This window comes from Vulpes vulpes, chromosome 10 (genome assembly GCF_048418805.1).
Source record: "Vulpes vulpes isolate BD-2025 chromosome 10, VulVul3, whole genome shotgun sequence".
Classification (NCBI taxonomy): Eukaryota; Metazoa; Chordata; class Mammalia; order Carnivora; family Canidae; genus Vulpes; species Vulpes vulpes.
In genome coordinates this window covers 74,771,989-74,799,726 of record NC_132789.1, presented here as the reverse complement: position 1 = coordinate 74,799,726, position 27,738 = coordinate 74,771,989, and the positions used below count along the sequence as shown (strand labels likewise).

The 27,738-nt window shown below is 36.2% G+C and overlaps 1 long non-coding RNA gene across 11 annotated transcripts in view; it reads right to left on the bottom strand.

Moving 5' to 3' along the window:
- LOC112930647 (uncharacterized) overlaps positions 1 to 27,738 on the bottom strand; it is a 229,539-nt gene that overhangs the window by 147,863 nt on the left and 53,938 nt on the right. For 7 of the 11 annotated variants that reach the window (XR_011994926.1, XR_011994918.1, XR_011994924.1 and 4 more), the window contains 3 exons: positions 8,277 to 8,308; positions 8,102 to 8,174; positions 5,844 to 6,048 (listed from right to left, as the gene is read on the bottom strand). This is a non-coding gene — a long non-coding RNA (uncharacterized lncRNA). Of the gene's footprint in view, positions 1 to 5,843; positions 6,049 to 8,101; positions 8,175 to 8,276; positions 8,309 to 12,594; positions 12,665 to 12,769; positions 12,882 to 27,738 lie in introns of all 11 variants that reach the window. The other 4 variants (XR_011994922.1, XR_011994921.1, XR_011994927.1 and 1 more) reach the window with 2 other exon arrangements.

Here is a 27,738-nt window from a genome sequence, read left to right as displayed (position 1 = left end):
GAATCTATCTATCATCTCAATTTCTCCTTTCTCTTTTCTGACTTTGAAACTTAGATTTATTTCTTAGTGCAAACCCCAGGACTTTATAATGAAATATTGAGTTCAGTGTCCCTAATTTTATTTTAATGGTAATAGTCACAATTCAGTTTAACAAACATTTCCTTGATACCTTCCATGTTTCAGGCACTCTCCTAGGCCCTTGTGGACAGATACAGGATGGCTTTAGATTCACAGACCAAAAGAATCAACTTTTAAAAAGTGGACCAAGACTCCAACTGAAAATTGATCTGTCAATTCCAAACTTTTGGAACTTCTTTTTTTTTTTAACTTTTGGAACTTCTTATCCTAATTTTGCAAAGGTTTACTTTTTGTCTAACCCCTACTAATTCTTTTGTTCTCATAATAGATCAGGAAATGAGAACCAAAATTGTTTTTGCCAAATAGCATGTTATCTTTCTCTCATATTGCAGTAACCTCATACAACCTGTATTTTTGTGTATATATATATTTATCAACAAGATTTTTCCCACATATTTCCTTAAACTCATTTGGCATAAGCAACTGGATAATTCCCAATGGAATAGAAATATAACAGACCCTGTGCTTATATCCAGTTTCAAGAGCAGGCATCATCAAACATGGTGGCACATTTATCAATGGTTGTTAAACTTCTCAACCAATGAAACTGTGTGAGACAAGACAGGGATACCTCTGACTTTGACTCAAACAGAATTATTTATGAATTTCAAATGAAAGATATGCTAAATACTTACATTTTTAAAGATAAAAAAAGAGCCTAATGGCTGACTTCCAATGAACTAAATAATATTTGCAGAGGGCAATTTTTAGTGTCTCTGAAATAAGTGAAGTTCATTGCATGGATGTGCCAGTGAATAATCTGTCATTCTAAAGCACTTCTGTTCCTTAGGAGTGAATCAAGGGAGAGCCAATTTTTCCCTTGTATGTAGTTCCTGCAATTTAGTAAATTCCTTTGTGTGAAGGAAGAGTTTACATTCATCTAAAACCCCTGTGCTCACAGGCACCCAATTTTAGCAAAGTGGAAAACGGATATGGCAATACTAGCTCTGATGAAGAAGGCCTTGAAATACGGCACCAGCTCCCAACCCAGGTAAATCACTCTCCACCTTCAGTCTCAGCTTCTGGTTCATAAAACATGGCTCATTGACCCACCTCCCTGTGTTGTAGGGAATACCTGGTACATAGAAGGTGCCAAATCATTCTTGTCAAAACCCAATGCAGATTAGTCAGTTATAGGTCCAGAAATACTAATGCTAAACTCAGATTAGTCAAAGTTATTTTATCAAGCAGTTCTCCATATTCCACAGTAATATGTAGAGATGGTGCTAATATAAGTAGCATGGAATACATCAATAGGCCACATGCCACTTCATTAGGTTGCCTTCCAATTCACCTGAAAACTAATGCTATAGAGCTTTCACAATTAGCTGGAAAGTTAGCATCAGGGCATTTATTGTGTTTAGAGTATCTTTATTATTTTGTCAAACAAATTCCTAGAAAAAAATTCACTTGACCAATATTAACCAAATAATTTTATTCTATAAGTACTGTCTGTTGAGGAGAGTAACATTTTGAAAAAATCAGACAACTTCTTGACCATTAGTGATTTTAAAAACCTTGAAAATCCTTGCATTTGCCACTTATCTCTGTTTGGCACCACAAAATGGCTCATAGTACATCTACTCTTAATTTTTGTGGAATTAAATTGTTGATTCACAAACCACACAATATGCAATGAATAAAATGACACCACTGGTCACTCTCTGAACAGTCTATTTTTTTAAATGCAAGGACTCTGAAATATGTGGCCCAAGAAAATACCAAATGGATTAATTTTGCTTGTTAATGGTAAAGAATGTTATTCCACAGCCATAAGAGAAAATGTCAGGTCTGGGACTGGGTGGATTAGAGGGGAACAGATTGCCAGAAACAAAGGCAACAAAGAAATAAAAATGTCTTCTAAATACACTGAAGCAAAACAAATGATTGGATTTGGGATTTAACAAAATCTAATCTTATTTGCCTCTGCTCTTTCAGCACGTCTTTTCTCTATGCTAAGACAATATGAATCTCACCCTCTCAAGCCATGATTTTCTTTTATGGGAGAGATTGCTGGTAACTAATGGCATTGCATAGAAGATATTATCAGTAGGTTGGCATATTCGTTTTTTTATGCTTAGGATGTTGTATTTACAATAAATTTTAATGCTCCCGATTATTTTCATTCAGCTCTGGTGAGAGGTAAAATGAGAATAATCAAATTAGAGGAGATTATTGAATTACAGCTGAAGAATGAATAGTGCTTATTTTAGAGATTTAGTTTAGCAGTAGTATTTGGGTTTTTTTTTTTCTTTCTTTCTTTCTTTCTTTTTGGCAAAGTGTCTCTAACAAGAAAACAAGTATTATCATGGAACAACTGGATTTTTTTTTTTAAGTTGGACATTTAATGTACCTAAACTAAAGCCGATAATCTACACTTTATCAGGCAAGGTACAGAACAACATATTTGTTTACAGCTTATGGTTGAATACTAGCCCCATGATTAAGAATTAGTAAATTATCTTTATAGCAAACAGATCTTAGTCAAACAGATTATTAATCTATGCTGCAAGGTATCATCCAGCTCTTTAGAGGATGCCAGAGTCACTTTGCCAGCTGAATTCTCTCTCACTCTATCACAGGATTTTCATCTTTGACTTCCTCATAGGCCTGGAGTAGAAGCCTATCTTTCAGAAAAAAATTGTTAAAAAAGGTACATGAAAAGCTTGTGCAAAAATAAACCAAAGCACCTCAGGCTTCTTAATTTTTACACTATAATATTTGGGACTTTTGTACCTTGACATGTTCAGAGTAAATGCTTTGATGAAAAGAGAGAGAAGTAAATTACATATAGAATGAAGAGAACTCATATTATCATTTTAATAATCCACAGACACATAAAAGGAAGATGTGTTCATTATGTGATGGGACTTAAAAAAGACCACCGACCTTGTAATAAAAAAATTTAACACAATATGAAAAAATGGAAACAGTTTTTTGAAGTGATGTGAATATGCAACTTTTCACAAGGGCATCTTGAAAAATTTAACAAAGAAAAATAAAACCCAACCATTATGTGACTTTGTAAATAACGAGAGCTTGCTCCTCTTATAATATTTTTGGACTTCATATAAGATACTGAATATATTTATAGACTCTCAGAGATTACAGGCAATGAAATTCTAAACGTTGGAAATAATCAACTTTTACAAACAGCTTCATAAGCAACCGTACCACAAAGCCCCCATTTTCAGGAGACATCATACAGATTTAACACGGATATAATATGCAGTTTAGGTGGCTGCCAGTGGATTAGAATAAAGATGTCACTGTTATTTATTTCTAACCTCTTCAGGATATTTCTAGATTGGTTTTTCTATTGAGAGCACGCATTTTCAGTGTGTGGAGATTGCCTTCAGGCTCCCTGCTTTTTGCGAGGTGGTGGTTTTGATGCTTTGATGGGGGGAGGAATGCCTGAGACTCTTCCACGTGCTCCCAATTATCTACACATTATCCCATGTTTCCTGCCACTGGGATGCTCTCTCCAGAGCTATGATCTTTCCAAAGCATCATCCCATTCAGATGTGCAAAAATGAAAATTAAAATAGGAGGGTTTTTTATTATTATTATTTAAATGACATACGACCTGCTTAATGTTTGCATTTAAATTGGCCAGAATAATTCAGCTCTGGCTTTTAATTTCAGAAGGGTTAATCACCCTAACAAAGGTCAATCAAACTTTAATCTTCAATAAAATTGCTACAGCCCCAATCACCTGCAGGACATTTATTATATTCCTATTTCCATGCGAAAGAATGCACTGCTTTCATTATGCATCACTAATCTTCTAACTCTTTACATTAGCACATTTTACCAAAAATATTAATTCCTTTGAAACTCTGACAAGAGTTCATTTCTACACATCTCAGGAGATAATCCTGTTTAAAAGAACGGGTGCATCAGCTGTGAACCACTTTCCTGGCTCTTTCTAATCCTCATAGACCTTCGCTGCTCCAACTGAGTTCTTACAATAGGAAATCTCAATGACACAAAATGTTATGGAGGTTTAGGTTAAAACAACATTATATCATTTTAGGAACTTAATCCCCCCTATTGTCTGTGATTATGCCATTCATCTCCTTGTTTCTATCCATAATGTTTACGGTGTTCAAAAGTTATTGATTTGGAGGAAGCAAATGTTAACCATATTTGAATAGCAGCAGAAAGACTTAAATTCATTAATTTGTTCACTCGATAAATATATATTGAGTGCCTATTATGTACCACTTACCAGGAGGGGAGAAATGCAAAGTCAAACGAAAAAAAAGAGAGTCTCTCTCATGAGAATAACACTCTGTTCTGAAAATAACATCCAGAATATAACAAAATAATATCTTAAGCCTTCACATTCAGCTTTTCTTATCAATGTCATTAAATTTTAGGGAAGATTGGAAATGTGTTGGGTCAAATTTTAACCAAAATTTCAACAGACAGTATTTTTCTATTATTTGGACACTTAAAGGGTTTAAAATTCACGATCCCATAAATGGACCATTTTTAAAATTTGAGAACATGAAATTGGATTCTTATATTTATGAATATATTCAGAGTATCTAGTCTCCCATGAGTAGGAATAAAGCCATGAGAAAGTTTAAATGGGCATTAAAAAAATATGCATTGTTATGTATTACCTTGTTTCCAAATATTATTTCATTATGTTTAAAAACTGCTATTAACACACACAACGAATGGCATGGGTAAAAATAAATAAATAAAACATTGCTTTATTTTTGCCATGATATAGTGATCTGCATGACTGCAGAGGGAAAGTAAAGAACCTCAGTGTAAGTCCCAATTACCCTGCAAATCAATTGCTTTGGTATTCCAGCAGTGGTGTGACACAGCATAAACAGCCCAAACTCTACCTTCTGCATTTTTTTTTTTTTTTGAGAAACCTTCCTCTCTCTGTCTTTGTACTCAGAGGAAGCACACAGGCATATATATATATACACAGAGGCACATGCTCCTCCTCATCAATATTCAAGTTCATTAATTAGCAATATGTGATGGCTGTAATTTGGGAAACTCCCCAGAGCCTGAATATTCAATCAAGCAAAGCAAATCACAGTGAAAAGAAAATACAGGTATGACAGTCAATGGCCAGACTGGCATTGAGGAATAGCACATAATTTTAAGACATGCTAGTCTTTCTAAATGTTATAAAAAAAAAAAACAACCCAATTACTTTGACGAAAGTCAAGACCCCAGCCTTCCTTCCCCCTGCTTTGAGCATTTCTTAAAACTGAAATAGAACCTCTACATCTTCTATAGCTATGCTTGCTTTTTTCACTCCCATAACGAGGTTGACACAATAGAATAAAGTAGAGAAATGGCTTTTATTGTTGAGAGAAATAAATCCAATGTTACACGATATAAAATGTTCAATTGATATTTGTTAACAGTTATTCTGAAAACTGATGAAGATTAGATACAATGACAGTCAAAACATTGCTTTATATTTCTATTCTGTATCAAAAGCCATTTTATTATATTTCTGAATTTCCAGATTTGGAAAAAAAAAAAAAACAAAGCTTTCAGAGAATATGCTGTAAATGCTCAAGATGCATATGGATCTTTTTAGGAATCATTTTCATCACAAAACAAAAAATAAAAACGAACCCACAAGCCACCGAACAAAAACCTTAATAAGAAAGCTCAGGTGTGGAATTATGAAAACAAAACAAAACAACCCACAACAATCATACCTTTGGCTGAACAAGTTCACAATTTCTTGTCTTGCCTATACAGCTTTGCCATTCCACCTTGAGCAAAAGTCAACTCCGTGTCCCTTGTGATCTTTGTGACAATGCCATCATATCACTGGCAAATTTTTCGATTAAACTTTGCAGATGTAGTAGCAACTTTGTTAATTATGATATTAGCCAGCTGGCGGGTACAATCAGTCAACCGCTGTAAGAAAGCCAGACAAAGAGACATCTAATCATTGCAACCAGAGCAGATAAATTTTGTTCCTTTCTCATACGTGTCACAGATTCTATCCCTTCTGACCCTCTCCTCAGCCATCGACTGTCAAATTTAGATTCTGCGAGCTCCCAGCTTCCCTTTATCCCTGCCTTAGATCTGAAACTCCTGGTTATCAGGAAGACACGCGTCACCAGCTGTCTCCGAGCAGGAAAGCAATCAGGTGAATACTACTTATTATCTTGCATTGCTTTCTGAGGAGTGACAAGATTGATTTGGGACCTAGAATACATTCAGATCTCAGACATGTAGTTCCTAGGGTTTTGAGTTCAAACAGTAGGGTATGTGTAAAGTTGCAACAGAGAGTAGTACTTCAACCCCAGTATTAAGGATATGGGATATTAGAAATTGAAAGAGAATTAAAAAAATCTATCTGAATTCCTTTTTCAGATGCCTTTGTATTTTCTTTTCCACATCAAGATTACCTTGGTAATAATGTCTATGGACAGACTGCCACCCAGCAGAGCCAGCTTCATGCCTCAGTAACTTTAAGTCGACCCACAGAAACAGGATTCTGACATTATGAAGTTGTCTCCACCCATCTCCTTTTCATCAAGAAGAGTACTCTATAAATTCCTATTCCTGGAACTTATCCTCACATAGAAGTTGATATCAAATGTATAGAGAATAACGTGAGAAACTGATTTGGGCATCGCAGCCAAAAGTAACTTATACCACTTTAGACAAAGAGACAGATGTCTTTACATCCTAATATAAATTTTTCCTTCAAAAAAATCAGTCTACTCAAATCATATAGAACTGTGATTGGTAGATATACACACATATACGTTCATGAATTTACTGAAATTGAAACGCATATTGGTAACACACATACTAACATTCCCATAAAATGACATTACAATATCTTTTTAAAGTGAAACATTCAGCTGGCCAGTGAAGAGTTTGATCTGCATGGTTAGCCATTAAACCAATGTAATATTTACTAAACGATTATTTTTCCCCATTGAAATGTTTCAACATCAGTGAAGTAATAACACTTATGCTGCAGACTTTTAAAAAGAATAATATATAACACAATGACAAAATTATATTCATCAACAAATTAGTAGGTCTTTCAGGGATGGAAGAATTTAGTGAAAAGTTAAAATGCAATTTGAATTACATTTTAAATAGGAATCCTACATATTTGGCTTCCAAAAGGGACCAAAACAGTTCTCTACCTGTGAAAACTGCAGGTACAGTACACTATTTTAATAAATCATGGTATGTATCCTAAATTTACATTTTATTTTCACATGAGGATGTTCCTGTAATGGAAGGTCCAAAGTCCCTGCACTTGGTTTATTTAGCATGAAGTGCTGAAAAGATAAATGTATTTAGATGCAATCTAAGCTATATACAACAGGGATAAGATGATGTAGGGATCCCCAAAACTACAGAGCAAGATACTTTCATTCCAGGAAGATAAAAGGGTTCCTTAAATCCTATCAACAGAGATGAGAGGGGAAACATATGCTTCCAGAAATTCTCAGACATTTTATCTATGTATATGTCTTTCTGAAAATAAAATATTCTCTACCCTTGGTGTCTGGGGCTGCGTTTAAGAAATATGTCAGGGTCCATGAAAGCAAAAGAACAAAGGACTCAAAAATGTTAGAGGCTGAGGGTGTCATGTGGCATAGTCTCAAGGACAACAACAACAACAAAAATCTTAGACCTGACTTTTAGTGATACTCTGTTAGGAAAGGACATGGGCTGTCACCTTCATCATTACAGACTTGGTGACCACCATGTGGCCTGGCACGTGGTAGCTTCTCAAGAAGTGCACATTGACAGAGAATGAATACTTTTGTTGCACACATCAGCCTCCCCAAGGCCCAATTTACCCATTTTAAACTTAATGCCAAAAAAAAAAAAAAAAAAAAAATCACTCTTTAGGCCTCATGTTGGTCACTATACATCAATTATCATATATTCATTCAAAATTGTATCTTTAAAATAACAAAAAAACAATTCAGACCTGCAAAGAGTTCGAGATATAATTTTTCTTAAGATTCCAAAATAAATGTTTCAATGTTGTTCACTATTTGCTCCTGTGAAAACAAGTCTAACTCAGAAAGTTCCAATGAGTCAAAAGTTTTTATTCTTTGACTGAAAGACTTTTTCCCAGGAAATTCAAAGAAGAGAAAATATACCACTTATGTAGAGTTTTTCGTTGCCGTTGTATCTGTAAGAGAAAATGAAAACAATCTAATATTCCCAAAGAGGAAAATTATTAAATAAATTACAGCAATTACTTGTAGGCAGTCATTACATGAGAATGGAGATGGCTGAGAAAATTAACTTCTTATGACTATAGTGAATGAAAAAAGCAGAATAGGGATTGTTTATATACTGATAACTGAGTACATCTGGACAGAGACTGGAAAGAAAAATGCCCAAAGAGGAAATATGTTCTATGGGACTAGAAAGTGTTCTATTCTTGCATAGCCACTTGCTTTGACAGCATTAAAATTGTTAATCTCAAAAAGTCTGAAAAAGAGCCCCCATCTGTAAAATGGGAACAACAAGAATAATAGCCTCCTGATAGAGCTTTGGTATTCACTCAGATAATGCATATAAAACCTTTTGCATCTTTCTTGTGGTGAGCACTCACTACATATCGTAGTATCTTTACTATAAGCCCCACATAAGTGGTCCTCATACAATGTCTTTTATTTTTGTCTATGAAACATCACCAAAGAGTCGCTGAATTAAACGGCACAATCTAAAACACGGAAAACTAGCACAGAAATATGGCCTAGGTGATAAAACTGATTTATAAAATCATAACGACGGTAATAATTTCAGATGTACAACACGTGGATTTGAGAATTCTGTATGTTACTCAGGTTTTCATTGACGTGTATTTGCCATACAGTGTCATATTTGCTGGTGTGGTGACAGATGGTGACTGTGCTCAGGATGAGAACTAATGGCAATAATAATAATAACAGATAAACATGACTTCAGTTACAAATTATACTTTGTATAAGACTTATAAGACCTCTCTTATTTTAGAAGACCTCCGTGTCCCAGTTCTGACTTGGGACACACCAGGCAAGCAGCAGCCCTGCTGGGAATAGTGGAGTGGAAACAGGATAAACAGACTGGGAGGAGTTTCATGCTCTTCCTTTTATTTTCCAACATGGTACCTGCTGATCTCTGCTCCCTGTGGACACAAATTCTGACTATTTCTGCTCCCTGTGGGCACAAATTCTGACTCGGAGCAGCATTGCCTAAGCTGCTCTTTCTCTAGGGATGACAGGGCCACACCTCACAACAGGTTATTATATAAATGCAATGCACAGGTGTGGACTTTTGTGCAGATGGAAACAGTGAGAACGAGGCAATCTAGACTTGGAAATGCCCTGTCTGCAGAGAATTGTAGACAAGTATTCACCACGGATCCACACGGACCAGTAAATCCTACTTATGCTTTTATCCATGTACCACCAACCAGCTTCTGTTGGCCCTCACAACATGCCTTCTGGTCACTTGAATGTGTTTAATTAAATCTCACACACATGTTTGTCTTATTTCTGCTTCTGGCCCACTGGATGTAGAACCAAATGCCTACTTCCCCTCTCTATTGCACCGTGGTGTCACAAGGCAGAGAGCCTGCTTCCATTCCATTCCTGGCTCCTCACTTATCAGCTCTGGGACTTTGGGCAAGCTACCAAATCTCATTAAGACTGTTTAGGGATCCCTGGGTGGCTCAGCGGTTTGGCGCCTGCCTTTGGCCCAGGGCATGATCTTGGAGACCCGGGATCGAGTCCCATGTCAGGCTCCCTGCATGGAGCCTGCTTTTCCCTCTGCCTGTGTCTCTGCCTCTCTCTCTTCCTCTCATGAATAAATAAATTTTTAAAATCTTAAAAAAAAACTGTTTAAAACAGTAATACCACCTTGTAACACTGTTGTGAAGATTAAATTATATGTCAATGGCTCAGCACACAGTAGGCATTCGATAAAGGCTCTGCCATTGCTGAAGTAGCAGGGGAATCACTGGGAAGCAACAGAATTCTGCCATAGGAGTAAGAGACCTGCAATCAAGCTTCTTGGGTAAATTTAGATCCTGGTTTTCTCACTTCAATGACTAAAACCAACAATGAAATAATAATTGTAATAATAACTTCCCCATTAGAGTTGTAAGACTTAAATGACTACTGCAAAGTACTTACCACATAGTAAATAATGTTTGCAAATATTATTATTATTCTGCCTACTGTGCTAATTGGTTATTTCTTCCCTATTGCTTAACTATTGTCTAGTAAGAACAAATCAGGACTTTGAATGTGACGACCTCACGATACATATATTCACAGAGGTCCATATTCATACTGCACCACTATTTGCAAAAGCAAAAGCCTGCAAATGATCCAAAAATCATCAAAGGTAACCGGTTAAAGAAGGTTATATTCATACTGTGGAATGCCAGGCAGCCATTAAAATGAATGAAAAAGTACTGATATGAAATTATTTCTAAGATCCATCTTAAGAGAAGGAAGAATGGTGCAGGACGGTGTACCATATGTTACCGTTTTATTTAATAGAAGTTTGTACACGATGTTTGTATATTTAGAGAATCTCCGAAAAGATATACAAGAAATCACTAACAGTGGTTGCTTCAGTAGGGAACGTGGGGCTTGTAGGACAGGAACAGAACTCTCTCCATCGATTTACCATGGCTTTATGTCTTGATAAACCCATCAAAAACCGAAAATATCACAAGTCAGAAATGCATCTAATACACTTCGACTACCAAATATCATAGCATAGCCTCACCTACCTTAAACATGTGCCAAACACTTACATTAGCCTATTGTGGGGCAAAATCATCCAATACAAAGCCTATTTTATAATTAAGTGTTGAATATCTCTTGTGATTTTCTGGATACTGTACAGAAAGTGAAAAATGGAATGGATGTATAGATACAGAAATGTTAAGAGTCATAAGCTTATGGGGGGTTCACCTCCAGTGGCTGACTCAGAGCCTGGACGTCAAGAGTCACATCTACCCACTGAGCCAGCCAGGCGCCCCCACAATGTTGGTTGTTTGCATCATAACAGGACCTTTTCCTTTCAATTCTCATTTCAATGCTATTTCAGTAGCATTTGTTGCGTGCGTAAATTTTCTTCACCCAATAAATGCCAAAATGTTGATTTTTTCCAGCAGTCTCTCCTATCTCAAAGTATGTCTTCCTTATAAAGGATTTAACTTAGTATATGAGAAACAAACTGTATTCCTACATTCTGGATGATTCTAGAAATCATTTCAAGTAAGGCGTCCTCTTCATGTGACAAATGGACAAATGTTTGTCTTCAGACAGGCAGTTGGCTCTCAAGGCTAGGTTCTCTAGTTGCCAGCAGAAATGCCCAGGGCTGAGGGTGTCCAATGGGGCACAAGATGCAACTCCTGGCATATAGTAAATTCCACACTAATAACCTGAAAGTTTGGTATGGGCTTCCAACTAAGACTCTTCTTGTCTTTTCAAATATGCAGATTTGAGAACTCACTGGTAATTATAAATGTTATCGAAACATATATCAATTGATAACTTTTAAAAAATATTTTATTTATGTATTTGATGAAGAGAGAAAGAGCACAAGCAGGGGGAATGACAGGCAGAGGAAGAGGGAGAAGCAGACTCCCCGCTGAGCAAGGAGCCCAGAACCCTGGGATCAGGACCTGAGCTGAAGGCCAACGCTTAACCAACTGAGCCACCCAGACTACCAGTTGATAATTTTCACAGGGATTGTTCATGCGTCATGTTGCCTCCTTATATGGGATGGTCTTTCCTACTTTTAAAAAGTTCATCTGCCAATCACAGATGTCAGCCATCAGAATGCCTGGATTTACAACAGGTTCAGACAACCTGTGGCCTCTGCTGCCTCTCTAGAAAAAACAGTATCGAACTCATAGTGAAAAGATGATGGTTAAAGGGGTTAGTTGATGTACAAGACACAATGGCCAGTGCTTGGGAGCACTTAATACCAGGTGTTCTCATCAGTAGCAACATCATTGTCATCATCACTAATTTTAAACACCATTAGATGGTCAAATGATGCAGTAGGATATGAAAAACTGCTGTTCTTTCCACTTGCTGATTTTTCTTTTCCAGAGTAAATGTTATTCATGAAATGAACACAAGTTCATATAGCAACTGGTAATACTCATCCTCTATGCCAGTCCTTCTCAAACTTTTATGATCACGTAAATCACTTAGGGATCTTGTTGAAATGCAGATTTTGATTCTGTAGGTCTGGTTCAGCCTGACATTCCACATTTCTGAACTCTGGAGGGATCCTGCCACTGCTGGCTTTGGGGTATCAAGGTTATGTAGACCCTGGACTTTACAAAGGGTAAGAATGACACGTTTGGTAATAAATGCAATGAATATTAAGCAATATTTATGTGTGCAACCAACGAATACTTTTTACTTCTCTCTTTCATGCTTATCTCTCTGCATTTACATTTCTCAGTCTTCAAGTAAAATGCAGGTGTGCAATGAAAGTTCAACTCATTTCCTTTCTATGTTGACTCCTGCTGGATACAAGGCAAGGAGAAAAAAAACCCAATTATATCATCCACAAAGGAAGGGGCACATTTATAAAATAAATTTTTAAGGGAAAAGGCAAAGATTTTAACCTTGATATATTTGTTTTCTCATGCTTATTTCTCTGAATTTACATTTCTTAGTCTTCAAATAAAATGTAGGTGTGCAATAAAAGTACAACTACTTTCCTCTTGATGTTGACTCCTGCTGGATACAAAGCAAGGGGAAAAATCAATTATATCATTCATAAAGGAAGGGTCCCATTTACAAAAAGAAAAAAAATTTAAGGGAAAAGAAAATGCCTCGAGGCATTTTTTTATGTAGGCTCTACTCCCAGGGTAGAGCTCAACACAGGGCTTGAACTCATGACCTTGAGATCAACACCTGAGCTGGGATCAAGAGTTGGACACTTAAATTGACTGAGCTACCTAGATGCCCTTAACCCTTGAGATATTTTAAAAGAGTGATAACTATTATTTCCTTTCTTACCGCAACCCAAGTCATTGTTTATACTCATTTTGTTTGACCCAACAACAAAATAAGGTATTAGCAAAATCTTTTTTCTGTGATCTGTATGGTACTCTTGTGTAACTAAACATTTACGTCAGTTTTTTAGAACAAAGCTAAATGGTTTAATCAGTAAGAATATTGTACCCTCAGTAAGCTGATACTGCATAACTCTTAACAATTCTGGAAATATTTGCTAAGCTTTCATTATCGTCTCTATTGCTATAAGTTAGTTCCCTTGAGGATAAATGGTGAAAAAACAATAAAATTTGAATATGGTAAAATAGGGACTCCTGGGTGGCTTGGCTTTGGATCAGGGAATGATCCTGAGGTCCTGGGATCCAGTCCTGCATCAGGCTTCCTACAGGGAGCCTGCTTCTCCCTCTGCCTGTGTCTCTGCCTCTCTCTCTCAATCTCTGTGTCTCTCATGAATAAATAAATAAACTCTTAAAAAAAATGAATATGGCAAAATAATACTCTGAATTCTAAAACGCAGCATCCAGACAAAAGGTAACTAGGAGTTATATGGTTCAACTCAGCTTTGTTTTTGTTTTTCTCACTTTTTTTTTTTTTTCAAACTGATAGCCATGGTAAGAAAATATTTACCACAGACTGAAGTACCACACACACTCAGAATATTTTTGAAAAAAATGTGTTCATGAAATAATATTTACTGCATTCAGTATGCTCTGATAATTCTCTTCTCTTTATTTTAATGGTATTAGTATTAATAATATTTTATTTTAATATTATTAAAATTATTAAATTATTAATTTTTAATGCTGCTATGACCTATTCAGTTGATTTCAAAGTCCACTGATGGGTCCTTCAAACTTCCAACCTTGGAAAACTTCTGAGAGCTAAGGCTAGTTCTGTGGAAGTTCATGGGTGCAAAGGATGTTTAAGAATTGAGGCCACGTTGTCTTGACATTCACAGACAAAAGGCCTGGTCAAAGAGCCCATACAAGGGCATTTTAATTGCCGATAACAGACCATGTTTCCACCAATACATTCAGTATAAATGTTTTCTTCCCTCCCTTCTCTGGAGGATAATGTAAGAAAATCACCTTTCACAATTAGGTAGAATAATGGTGTTTAAATGAATTACCCAATTACCATTAGGAAGTAATAAGGAAGCAAGTGAAGGATGACTATGGGTCAGAATTGATGAATTCAAGGGAATGTGCAGGTAGCAATTTACATCTTTTAAACACATTCGAATATAGTAAGCTGCATTGATCTGGGAGTCACACCAGTGAGCCAAATGGACATTATTCTAACATAAACTGGAACTTTTAAGGACTGGTAAATCATGAAAAGAGCATGGAAACAGAATGAGATTTTGGTATGTGTTGATCCATTTCAGGTGGGAAAGGCCAAACTGTACCTTTCAAAAAATTCAAGCAGCACTGAATTGTTATAAACAACAAGCATAGGCACTTTCGTTTCCATTGTGTAGAAGGAAGTCAGCAATCAGGTGTATAAGATAAGAAACTAAAGCCAAGGAAGTCATGGAACCTAAGCGGAGTGACTGAAGCCACATGTCAATGCCTGGGTACTGGCTAGATCTCTTCTGTCCAATTGCAATGCAAGCAAGCAAACAAGCAAAGAGAAAGAACACCAGCACCGCAGTTGGTAAAAGACAGACAAACTGGTGAGAGGGGAGTACTGCTATCTTTAGTGGGTCTCGGAGTAGCTCTGTGTGAAGAAGGATTGGGTAACCTTTCATACTTCCTCCTGCACAGTTATTCTCAGATTCCATATGGGGAGTACAAAAATAGTGAAGAAAATCTCCCTAGTTCAGAGTTGGGTACCATGCGGAGGCTTAAGAGATACTTTTCAGTGGAAGAGAGTGGAATATTTTTACAACAGCAATATTTTAGAGTGATGATCAAAGATCATATGCCTTATATATTTTACCCCTAAATGTTTCTAAAGAAGATGTTTTTTCCAACAATTCGCTAATAGGTAGTAGTCTATATATGTTAGGATAAAGATATGTTTAACAGACTGGAAGGCCATATCACAATATTTCTCCTCTCAGAGAAAGACCTTTCCACAACTCTCTTACGGGCCCCTGACTCTAATTAAAAGCCAGCTTTTTGCTCTCTGCTGAAATTATTCTGACAGCTTTGACAGCACATTATCATTACAAGATAGTGGTATACTTAAAGATAAATAAGGATTCATGGAGAATTAAAAGTAAAAAGAATTAATACAAGTCTCCAAAATACCAAGTTAGAATATCAAAGGTTACTCAGATAAAAATTTGATATTTTCTCATTCAAGTAATCATACCTTTATATGGATAAGCAAACAATCTATGCTGTGCCATCAACAATCATCCACTTCCACATCACACAAAAACAAATACATCTCATTTCCAAGATTTGTGTAAAAGAAATGATGATATTTTAACATCTTAGATTTCTCAATATGGATTTGTTCTAATTCCAACTGATTTTCTCTGTAACTCAGCCTTTTTCACTTTCATAAAAAAAAAAAAAGGAAAAGAAAGAAAAGAAAAAGAAAAGGAAAGAAGAAAAGAGAAGAAAAGGATTCCCAGCAGGATCTTTTAGTTACATGGTAGATTTTTCTAAGTAGATTGTATGACTCTTGCTCTTATATGGTCTATTAATAAGATATTATGCTACTACACAATTTACTAAATTGCAAAGGTTGGTCATTCTTACTTTCTGTGCAAATCTAATCCTACAAAAAGCACATGCACATTCATACGCACATGGTTAAATACTCTCAACTCTAATGGTCCTTTACAAAGTTATATGATTAAATCATTTGCGTGTTTTTTTTTCAAAAAAGTTCGCTATGATCAAAAAAAAAAAAGTTCAAAACAGAAAGTGAAGAGTGTACCTGAGTTTTAAATGACAATTTTTATTCATTTATTTGTAAAATTATCCATTTATTTTAAGAGCACCAGCCAGAATGAGTTTGGAAGACTATGTATTAAGAGGAAAGATGAAACAGATGCAATACACAGCTAAGATCAAAGAGCCCCATCAATTCATTCAAAGAGTCAAAATCCAGCTGAGCCTCAGAGCCCTGTCTGCATAATAAGAAAGGTTGACTAAAACATAAGGATTAAACAGATGAGCTGTCTCCTGCAGAGGCGTGGGAGGGAAGCCCCACTGAGACACTTGTAAAGACACTTTGGAAGTGCGCACCTGCTCCTCCACAGTCAAACATACAGGAGACCAGCCTGGCCAAAGATGGTCTACAAAATTGCCAGTTTTAAGAAAACGGAATATATGTCCTAAGAATGTCTTTTTTTTATTTGTCAAGATATTTTCAGTCCAGGAAAATGACAAATTAATAAATCACCTCCATTTTTCAAGGTGACTTATCAAATGCTTGCTTTTCAAAATCAAGTGTGTATTTTCCTATGTCATGAGACAGTATTAGTATTAGGGAGCTGCCTACCTCATGATCAATTTCTTTCCAATAAATGGTGGTTTTCTTGAGACCACTTTGAGTGACACTGGTAAATATATGCTAATTCTATTTTCCATTCCTAGGAAATTATCATTTTTAGTAGTAGATCCCAATTTTTATGAACATCAGGCCAAGTTCTACTCAGAGCTATGCTAAATTACACAATTCAGTTCCATACAGCAAGAATACAGCACAGAAATCAAATGCATTTATTGTCCTGGGCCCGTGACAAATGGTACATTTATTCTAATGACTTCACCACAAGTTATGTTGTAGCTACTGATAAGAAATTATTCTGAACATAAATACAATTTTCTTTTAAGAAAGCTAAGCTAAGCATGCTGGGCCTTTAGGCTCTACTGGGAAAAGATCGTATGGAGTTATAACATTAGATTTCAAATAAAATTTAAAAACTTTACCTTTGGTATGGATTAACTTTCTCAAGCACAGCATGTACGGTGATTTAAACATGCAATTAATAGACCCAAATATATGGTAAGCATCAGTTTTTGTTTAATTCACCAAAACAAGCAATCCAATTTTGCAGCGAGAGCAAGAGTCTCTCAGGAGTACAATGAGCTGCAAAACATCAGGAAGTGGCTTCGTGGGGTTGAAGTGCAGTCTTTGACCTGCTCCCTAGTAGTCTAATTACATGATCACTCACTCAACCAACCAACTAACCAACTGTTTTTACAGTGTGGATTACGTGTAAGATGCTATGAGGGATACAGAGAACTATAAGAAACAGTACTAAACCGTAGGTGTCAAATGTGTGACATGGATAAATTCTGTAGAAGTGGAACCTTGTGGGATAAAGAACTGGAGGTCTTTATTTAAGAGGTGGGATTGACTTAGGACCTGAGGGATGAGGTGAAGGGGAGGAAATTGGTTTTCAAGGGGAAGTACAGAGATAAAAGAACATAGAATCCACTTGGAGAGAGAGATATATATCATTCCATTTTGCTGAGACATATAGAGACATATGTATGAGGTTAAAAAGGGAAAAGAGGGGGCAGATGGGTGGCTCAGTTAGTTAACCATCTGACTTATGGTTTTGGCTCAGGTCATGATCTTAGGGTCCTGAGATCCAGCCCTGCATTGGGGCTCCATACTCAGCAGGAAGTCTACTTAAGAATCCCTCTCTCAATCTCTCCCTTGGCCTCTCCCTGCTCTTTCTCTAAAATAAATAAATAAATATTAAAAAAATTTTTAAAGATTTTATTCATTTATTCATGAGAGACACACACACACACACACACACACACACACAGAGGCAGAGACACAGGCAGAGGGAGAAGCAGGCTCCACGCAGGGAGCCCGACATGGGACTTGATTCTGGGTCTCCAGGATCACACCCTAGGCTGAAGGTGGCACTAAACTGCTGGGCCACCCAGGCTGCCCTAAAAAAATTTTTTTTTTAAAAAGGGAAGAAAGGTAACTATGAGGAACCTTTGCTGGTTCCCCCCACTCCGCCCCATCTTTCCTGACATGTTCTCTACCAGTAGTCTGGAAAATCACTTTGCATTTCTATCAAAAACTCATGATCCAGACATTGTGGATCAGAATCTTCAGAGATAAGAAATGAGAAACTTGATTTTGAATAAACACACAAATGAGACTATTTTTAATGTCTTAGAGACAATAGGGAACCTTTAAAGTAGTTTGGAAGAAGCAAACTGAAGGATAAGCTAGGACTTTGGGAAGGGAAGATTCTGAGACAAGAAGAAACACTGAGCAAGAAGTCAAATCAGAAGTTTTTTTTTTTTTTTAAGATTTATTTTATTTATTTATTTTAGATAGTGCAAGCTCGCAGGAGCATGGGAGGGGAGAGGGACAGAGGGAAAAGATCTCAAGCAGACTCTGCCCTGAAGGTTACAGCTGACCTAGGGGCCTGGGTCTAATCTCAAGACTCTGAGATCATGACCTTGAGCTGAAATCAAGAGTTGGACGTTTAACCAACTGAGCCACCCAGGCGCTCCCAGATCAGACCGTCCTTGTTTTAATCTAGATGCATGGTAAGAATAATCACCTTTGCTCTAAAAAAAAAAAAAAAATCAACTTCCATTTCTCTCAAAAGCAGAAGCCCTTAATCCTAAGTCTCACCACAATTTCTGACACATTAATATTCCAATGTCTTTAAAAATGACTTTGAAAATCCAACTTATTTCTGTAAGACATAACTGTCACCTTTAAAAAAACCTTTTAAAAGTACACGAATCTACAGCTGATCACTCCTTTAAGTACCCATTTTCAGAAGGTCTCACACAAGTCTAACCCATCAGAAAAACATCTATACATACTATTCTATTGGCCAAAAATTAAGACAATAAATAATATTCTGTGCTGATGGAGGTACTAAGAAAAGAGGACTATTAATATCTATTTATTTATATAGGTATTATTTAATACCTATTTATGAATAAGTTTATGCACTTATTCAGGGGCAATTGGTAATGCCTAACAAAAATTTAAATGTCCACACTCTTTAACAACAACAAAAATACTTCTAAAAGTCTAGTTTAGAAAAGTACTTACAGAAGTATATAAGGATGGATAGTGCATGGACGCACACACACACATACACACACACATAATGTAATCATTAATTTACAGAAAAAAAGATGGAAATAATTTATAAGAGCTTCAGTAATGGAATAATTACATCAATATTACAGAAAATGGTGCAGATATAGTCACAAATTCTGAAAATCTATGTGTTATGGAATAATGCTCAAGATAAATAATTTAAAAACCAAATTATAGGAATATGTATATGTATAGAATAATCCAATTTTCAATGAAAAAGGCACACCCTAGGCTGTGTGTCTCTTTATTTATAGAAAAAGCCCCTAGGGGCACCTGGATGGCTCAATGGGTTAAGCATCTGCCTTTGACTCAGGTCATGATCTCAGGATCCTGGGATGGAGCTCTGCCTCAGGCTCCCAGCTCATCAGAGAGTCGGCTTCTCCCTCTCCCTCTGCCCCTCATCCTGCTCGTGTGTGCTCTCTCTCTCTGAAATACTTTTTTTTTTTTTAAAAAAAAGCTCATTAACAGTAGTAGGATGGAGGAATAGCACAAGAAATAAAGGGTAGGGTTTCACTCTAATTTTTACATGTCTGTATCACTTATTTCCTTAAACAATAAGCAAAAATTCTTCTGTAACTTAAAAAAATAACTTAATATTTATTTTTGAAGTTGTTACAAAAATGAACCTAGTATTTGCAAAATCTATTAAATACTTAACAAGAATTTTAAAAACTTCTGAATATAAGTGACACTTCAGAAGTGTCACTTCTAAAGATGGTGTAGAGGGGAAACCAGCTTCCTTTCATTTTGATTAATTAGTTCTCAAAATTTAATGGACTTGCAGCCTTTAAAAATCATTCAGAAACGTTAACGATTCATGTATTGACTTCTACTTTACAAAAGCCTTTCCATTTTAATTAATCTATCAATCTTCCCATCTGATGGAGGAAAACTTTATATTTGCATCTTTAAAGACGAGAGTCTGAAATAAATAGATACACATAATATTAGAGCTTATAGCCTAAATTATATAATTATGCTGCTTGATCATTCATTAGATACATCTCGTGAGCCCACCTTCGCTTATTTTCTGATTTATATGTGTGGTTCCCACAAAATATCAACTTATATGAGAAGACTAAATATGAACACTAATTTTCATTTACGTATAATAGCAATCTGTTTTCAAAATGCTTCCAAAATTTGCTACTTAATGTACCAACTTCATACTATGTAAAAGATGGGGTTTTTCCTAAACCAACATCACAATTTTTAAAAATTAGCATAAAGCTAATTTACGTATTTTTTAAAAGTTAGAAAATGTCTTTTTACTCTTAGAGAAAATTCTTAAACATTATGGGAAAAAAACATAACTTCATCATGAAATTCTCTACAATTGGGTAGATTTATGTATTTCTCAGATCTCATTTTTCAAGTTTTTAGCAATTGGTTTTATTTATTTATTTTTTTAAGATTTATTTATTTATTTATGATAGACAGAGAGAGAGAGAGAGAGAGAGAGAGAGTCAGAGACACAGGAGGAGGAAGAAGCAGGCTCCATGCTGGGAGCCCGACGTGGGACTCGGAGCCCGACGTGGGACTCGATCCCGGGACTCCAGGATCGCGCCCTGGGCAAAAGGCAGGCGCTAAACTGCTGAGCCACCCAGGGATCCCCAGACTTTATTTATTTATAAGATATATATATATATGCATATATATATATAATATATATATATATATATAGAGAGAGAGAGAGAGAGAGAGATACAGGCAGAAGGAGAAGCAGGCTCCATGTAGGAAGCCTGACGTGGGACTCGATGCTGGGTCCCAGGATCATGCTCTGGGCCAAAGGCAGCGCTAAACCGCCGAGCCACCCAGGGATCCCCTAGCAATTGGTTTTAATTGGAATACTGCTCCTTCCAATTGTAAGAAATATGAAAGGAAAAATGAAATATAAATAGTTGTATGTTATAAAATGAAATCACATTTTCGTATATTTATTTATTTTTATTTTTATTTTTTTAAAAGATTTTATTTATTTATTCATGAGAGACACAGAGAGAGGCAGAGACACAGGCAGAGGGAGAAGCAGGGTCCATGCAGGAAGCCCGATGCAGGAGTCGATCCTGGGACTCCAAGATCACGCCCTGGGCTGAAGGCAGGTGCCAAACCGCTGAGCCACCCCGGGATCCCCACATTTTCTTATATTTAATAGCACCAGTGGAATGCATACATTACAATAGCACCAGTGGAATGCATCCTTTGCTGTGTATGACACAGTGAAAGGAACAGTTTTACCAAGACTATTCATATAAGATATAAGGAGAAAACTATTTACCCAAAGAATTTCCTAGAGTTTGATGGCAATTAGCAAATCTTACAGCTCTTACTTTATTTAAATTACTTTTAAAGTCATGTTTTACAAATGGGGAGAATACTTCATCTAACATTAAGTTCCTGAGCTAAAGTACTCTTTTCCATACATGTAAAATTAGGAAGTTCAAGAAGATGACAAAAATAATATAAAATGTTGTCTCTAGATGTATGACCAAAGGACATAGTCAACTCCTGTTAGAATAGTTTCTTCATCACTTAAGCATAAATACAACTGGAGGTTTCTCCACCATCTGGATCAAGGACCCAGGACTTTTAGTTAGAAATACTTTGAATTCAAAATTACACTCAGGTTGATGGAGAACATCTAGGAAGGACCAAAAATAATTCACCAACAAGGGGCTTATAGAAGAGATAAAGCATATACCTATGAAACAAATTAGAAAATATTTTTCAAATGTTTGAGTGTCACTATGTGTAGTACAGTCATAGACTAAGAGGGTGAGCTACAAAAACATCCATAATTTCTCTGGTACTTTTCAAATCCTCAGGTATGGTCATTTTCCCTCCTAAGTATAACAAACATGAAAGCACAGATCACAGAATATGCGTTTATTTTCAGCTTCCTTAATGCTAGCTTCCCTGCTTCAACCTCACCCCGGACTTATCACCTTGTAGCCATGTAAGAATTCCACACATCAGAGGTAAAAATACTAAAGTTCCATGGCACAGATTAGTAGCTTAAGGGTGTTGTTTGCTATGATGACTTTTATTTCTTTCGACTATCAGAAAAACTTGTTTACTCATTTAATAAATACGGTTGAGCTCTACTATGTGCTTGATACTGTGTTTGGAATGATGCTGGGAAATCGGAGACAGAAGATAAATAAATCATAAGGTCTCTAAACAGACATGAATTGATTTTCTTGTTTTTTCTTTCTTTTTTTTTAGAGTTCCCTCTCCCCCAAAGTAATCCAATTATCTTTCCTAGCAATGTCTCCCAGGTCCACCATAGCTTATTTCAATACCTTAAAATACCCTTTATTTCTTTTCTTGTTTGTTTATTTTAAAAACCACAGTAGGTAGCCTTTACATGTGCTAGGCTTATGACATGTGTGTATGGTTTTCTGTTTGTTTCCAAAACACCTCTTAGGTCATAAGGTGAGAGCTACTGGACAGAAAGACAGAGCAATACAAACATATTAACATTTGTTCTAGTTTAAGCCTAACTGTAAAAAAGCTTAGAATGAAAAGGAAACTGGCTCAATTTTAAATTTAGGCTACAGAGACCATATCAGAAACCTAAACTGCTCCCCAGAGACTTCTTTATATTCCCAGTTTAGTTGATGTTTGAGATTTGCTTTTGTCTGGACTTAATTGAAAAGTGTCTTTCAATGTGAATACTATCATGCAACACACCCAGGTGTAACCAGGGTTAATGTCACAGCTTTAGATGTGAGAATAATCACTATTAACTTTTCTAAAGTTTTCACAAACCAGACCCTTCAAAGTACTGAAATTGGTCTAAAAGCTCCCCAGCGATTGTGTCGCTATAGAACTTTTTGCTTTTTCTCAAAAAAACTTCAACTTCATCAGCAACAGATGAATTCATTAACTTCATTATTAATTCAAATGATTTTTTCATTTTTTCATTTTTGTAAGCTCGAGAGAGACCAGCTCTCTCTGTGTTCTATAAAATGTAATCAATCTCTATTATAGTCATGAAAATGGTATTTGTCACTTTGCTAAGAAAAAAAAAATCAATATATCATCCAAGGCTCAACAAGCATTTAATGCAATGAATTGAAGACCGTTAGAGAAATTTAGCTTGCCAGGAGTTTAGGACAAGATAATCGAAATCCAGAAAATTCACAGAAGGTTGGCCAATGAAATATATAGATGTGCCATAGAAATTAATATTTGGGCAGTAGAATAACCTGTCATCTCCAATCCTGGTAAGAAAATGGATTTAGACAGGCAAATCTCCAAGGGGTCACCATTTAAAAAAAAATGAAAGCAAAATCCAAACATCAAGAAAAGATTTGAATGTGGCTGTTAAATAGGGAAGGCTTCATTCTCATTTCCTATAAAATGTACCAAATTAGAGGGATGCTTTTAGAACTGCATAAATGTTAAAAAAAAAAAAAAAAACCTTCAAGGTTAGAGACCTGTAGGGAGATTGCCATTGGAAATAGTTTGGCTTGGAGTTTTTGGGGGGCTGTTGTTGGTTCCAGTGGTTAATGACCAGTACAATGGCATTGTCGAGTTGCAGGGCCCAAAGCACATCCTGCCAGTCTCCCACTCAGAGAGGACCGGACCTCTGATCCTGTTCTTCTAGCTTCTATTGCGTTACCTCCAGCAAAGAGGAAGCTTGCCCCCGACAACCTCCTGTCTTTAGAATAACTCTTCCAAACAGAAATTTCTGTCTTGAACTGAAATCTACTTTTTAAAAAAAACTGCCACTCTTTGGTTCTAGTCCTGTATTTGGAACAACATAAAGTCAGCCTTTGTACCAGTCCCTTAGATGCTTGAGGTCAACTATCATTTCCTCTGGCCCTTTACTTTTCTGAACATAACCCATCTAGGCCCTTCACCCATTTCTCCTACTAAACCACGTACTGTGCACACAGTCTCAGAAAATTCACGGTGCATTCATAAAATTCTTCCCAAGATACTTCAATTTATCAATATCTCTTCTAATTTGTACCATCAAGAGTGAATATAAGAAAGCAAGTATGTTCAATAAGCATAAAATCCATTAGAGCCCTGATTTACTGTGATTGGAAACTACAACATAAAAGTGAATTCCTTCTTTCTCACAGTAGCTTCACGGGATGTGTTTTACGTTGAATTTATGATCAATTACAGCAGAAGCTCTATAGAGGCAGGAATTCTTGTCTGTTTTGTACGCTGCTCCATCTTCAGCACTGAGCACATGGATGGCCTCAATAAACATTTGGTGAATAAATGTAAGGAGTAAAACAGCCATTTGAGGATGCTAGATCTTTGCTTATTGCATTGTTAACAAGCTACGTCCCTTCCATTCAATACTCATGAAATTGATTTTTAAAATCCAAATATAGGACTATGTATCTGTTGAATATTGTCTGGGATTAGATCAGGCTTTTGCGATAGCTGAAACTGAATGCAAGTACCTACGCATGAAAAAAGTGTGACTGTAAAGCAATGGCTTCCATCAATTTGCCTGATGGATTCAAAGTCATTTGGTTTTTATCATATCCTATACTTTTCAACTGCAAAGTAAACATCCCTCTGTACATTAACTTCACTTTTTAATCCTGCTCTAAGTCATTATTTCATTACCCTTCAAGTGATAGTCATCATATCCTACATGAGACAACTGAGGCATAGCAAAATTAATAACCAGCTTTGGCTCATACCAAAGGAAAATTCCAGGATCAAGACCCAAATTCAGGTATCTCTTGACCAAATCCTATGTTTTCCACCATTACATGCTCCCCGTTTTATAAAATTGAAAGATGATGGGATGGAGAAAATCATGGCAAGGAATTTAGAGTATTAGAGATACTCTCTAATAATCTTATCTTCCCGATAAGGAGAAGTACCATTCCAAAGAGTTTATTATAAGAGAAAAATCATGGCAAGGAATTTAGAGTATTAGAGATACTCTCTAATAATCTTATCTTCCCGATAAGGAGAAGTACCATTCCAAAGAGTTTATTATAAGTTCCCAGTAGAAAACCATTTTTTCCTTAAGATATTTCCCCTTTTCTCCTCTATAGTCTCCAACAACTAGAGATTAAAATACTAAAAGAAAATTTTAACTTTGAAATTTACATCATATTTTTAATTTTCACTCCTATGACTAAAGAAACTGGTAGAGATAGAAAACAAAAAATTTAAGGCAGGGAGAAACAAGACCCCAATCTGGACTCTGTGTGAATAAACTGTGTTTGCACAATGGCAAGGCAACTTCTAAATGCAACTTTAAAGAACTGTGCACGAAAAAATTTTTTTAAAAAAACTGTGCACACACACACAGAAATAGTACTTCTACTTGTTTGTTCTGGCTCATGAAAATGAGCCAGAAGAAACTAGTGGTAAATTGAAATTTTTTAAAAAAATTGTTGGCCATTTTGGTGGGTATCATGTCACATAGAGTGAATATACATGACAATAATTTGTATCATCTGTTGTCCAGAAACAACTCCCTGTATGCTAAAAGGATCAAGGCAATTTTGACCAATGAATTCAAACAACTGCCAATTCAACAGAAATATTCCTTCCAAATAGGCTAGCTAACATTCTACTGAGACAAACTCCATAATCACTTGCTTGAATAATGGCATTATAACCATACAATGTACCGACCTTTTTAACTATCTTGAAAATTCAATTTCTTATTAAATAAGAACACATGATGGTTCATCTTCATTTGTAACAAATCTGTGGATGCTCAATTCAGTTCATAACTTGCTCAATTACAAAGTAAATAAGCAACTCATAGAAATCACTTATTAGGGGGCAACAATGCAAACCAAAGATCTTATTTTCTTTACGGGCTTAAACTGCCCCTCTGTAGTTTTCATGAATAGAATTTTTTAATGCCATTTATTCTTGGCACTTTCAATAAGTGTTCCTCATAGAAGTTTAACTGTTAACTTTCACCAAAATTACAAAGTTGCTTCATTTCTGAGGTCCCGAACAAAGCAATTAAAAGTACTTCTTTGTATTTAATGTGGCAGATGGCAACATCTTAAGAGATAAGTTACACTAAGTCTTCTGGAAGTCTTCTGGAAATATGTCTCCTCCATTGTTGGGTCTCTGAGTATAAATGTGCTTAGGTTAACTGGTTTTTTTAATAAGTTTTATTTATTTATTTTTTAAGTTTTTATTTATTTCTTCATGAGAGACGCAGAGAGAGAGGCAGAGACATAGGCAGAGGGAGAAGCAGGTTCCCTGCAGGGAGCCTGATGTGGGACTCGATCCTGGGACCTCGGGACCACACCCTGAGCTGAAGGCAGACGCTCTACCACGGAGCCACCCAAGTATCCCTAGGTTAACTGATCTAACAATGCTAATTAACTTACTCAACAAACCTTCATTGACCACCCACTATGTGTCAAACATCATGCTACATCACGGGGATTTGAAGAAATAAGGCACAATTCCTTTTCTTCAGGTAGGTATACTCTAGTGGGTAAGACATAAACATGAGCATAAAATGTGAATGTGGTGGGGTAAAAATAGAATTACAGAGTATTGTCTAAGTTCACAGATGTCACTGGTATCCAGAAATGTAACTGTCACATAGTAGGCCCTCAGCAGATATTTGTTGACTAGATGAACGACTGAATGAATCTCAGTTGCCTGAGAAACAGAAGAGCTACCTGCCTACATTGAGTTCGGGCACTCGTGCTGCAGACTGGAGTGATGGATGAGGAGGAGATGTTTGATTTTACTTGCACGTTTCCAGAATATTCTGGCTTCATTTGGGGAGGAGAAAGGGAAAGGGAGCAAGAGAAAATAGAGCCATCTTAACTGTCCATCTAAGAGGATTTTATTTTAAGGTGATTTCTCCTAGATGGCAGTCTCTGAGCCTGTACCTTGGAGAAAAAGCGCAGTTACTTTCATGCTGATCACACTGAAGCCCTAAGTTATAAAGGGACATATCTGGATTTAAGTGGTTGAAAGCAGAACCGGGCCAGCAAGTTCAGTATATCATTCACTATGTCACACCCCAGCGAACATATTAATGAAAAAGCTTTTTATACTTGAAGGCAGACTTCAAATTTCTGTGACAGTAAATTAAAGATCTGACTTAAGACACCAACAGAATAGAGTAACTCTAGTTAATCAGCTGTATGCCTACAATAGAATCTTTACAAATAAATTTATAATTATCCCTTCTCAAAGGTCTATCTTTATTCTCTCCTACTAACTAGGATGTAAGTGAGAATTCAAGCAATTACAAAGATAGCTGTTGAGACAAAGTAATAATGGTCTCCTGGTTAAGATCCTATTCAAAGGATGAACCTTCTAAGAACTCATTTTACTATAAAAACTCAAGAAAATTAAGCCAATGAGTCTAGGTTTCTTCCACTTGTGCCACCTTACACAATGATGAATCTAGTAAAGAAAAGAAGCTGATTCCTGTCTAAATATTTGTCCTCTTTTAAAGCTGACTTAGAATACATTAAGTTTCTCTGCTGAAACTTCCAAGATTGTAGTAAAAAATAAAAGCAGTGTTATAAGCCTC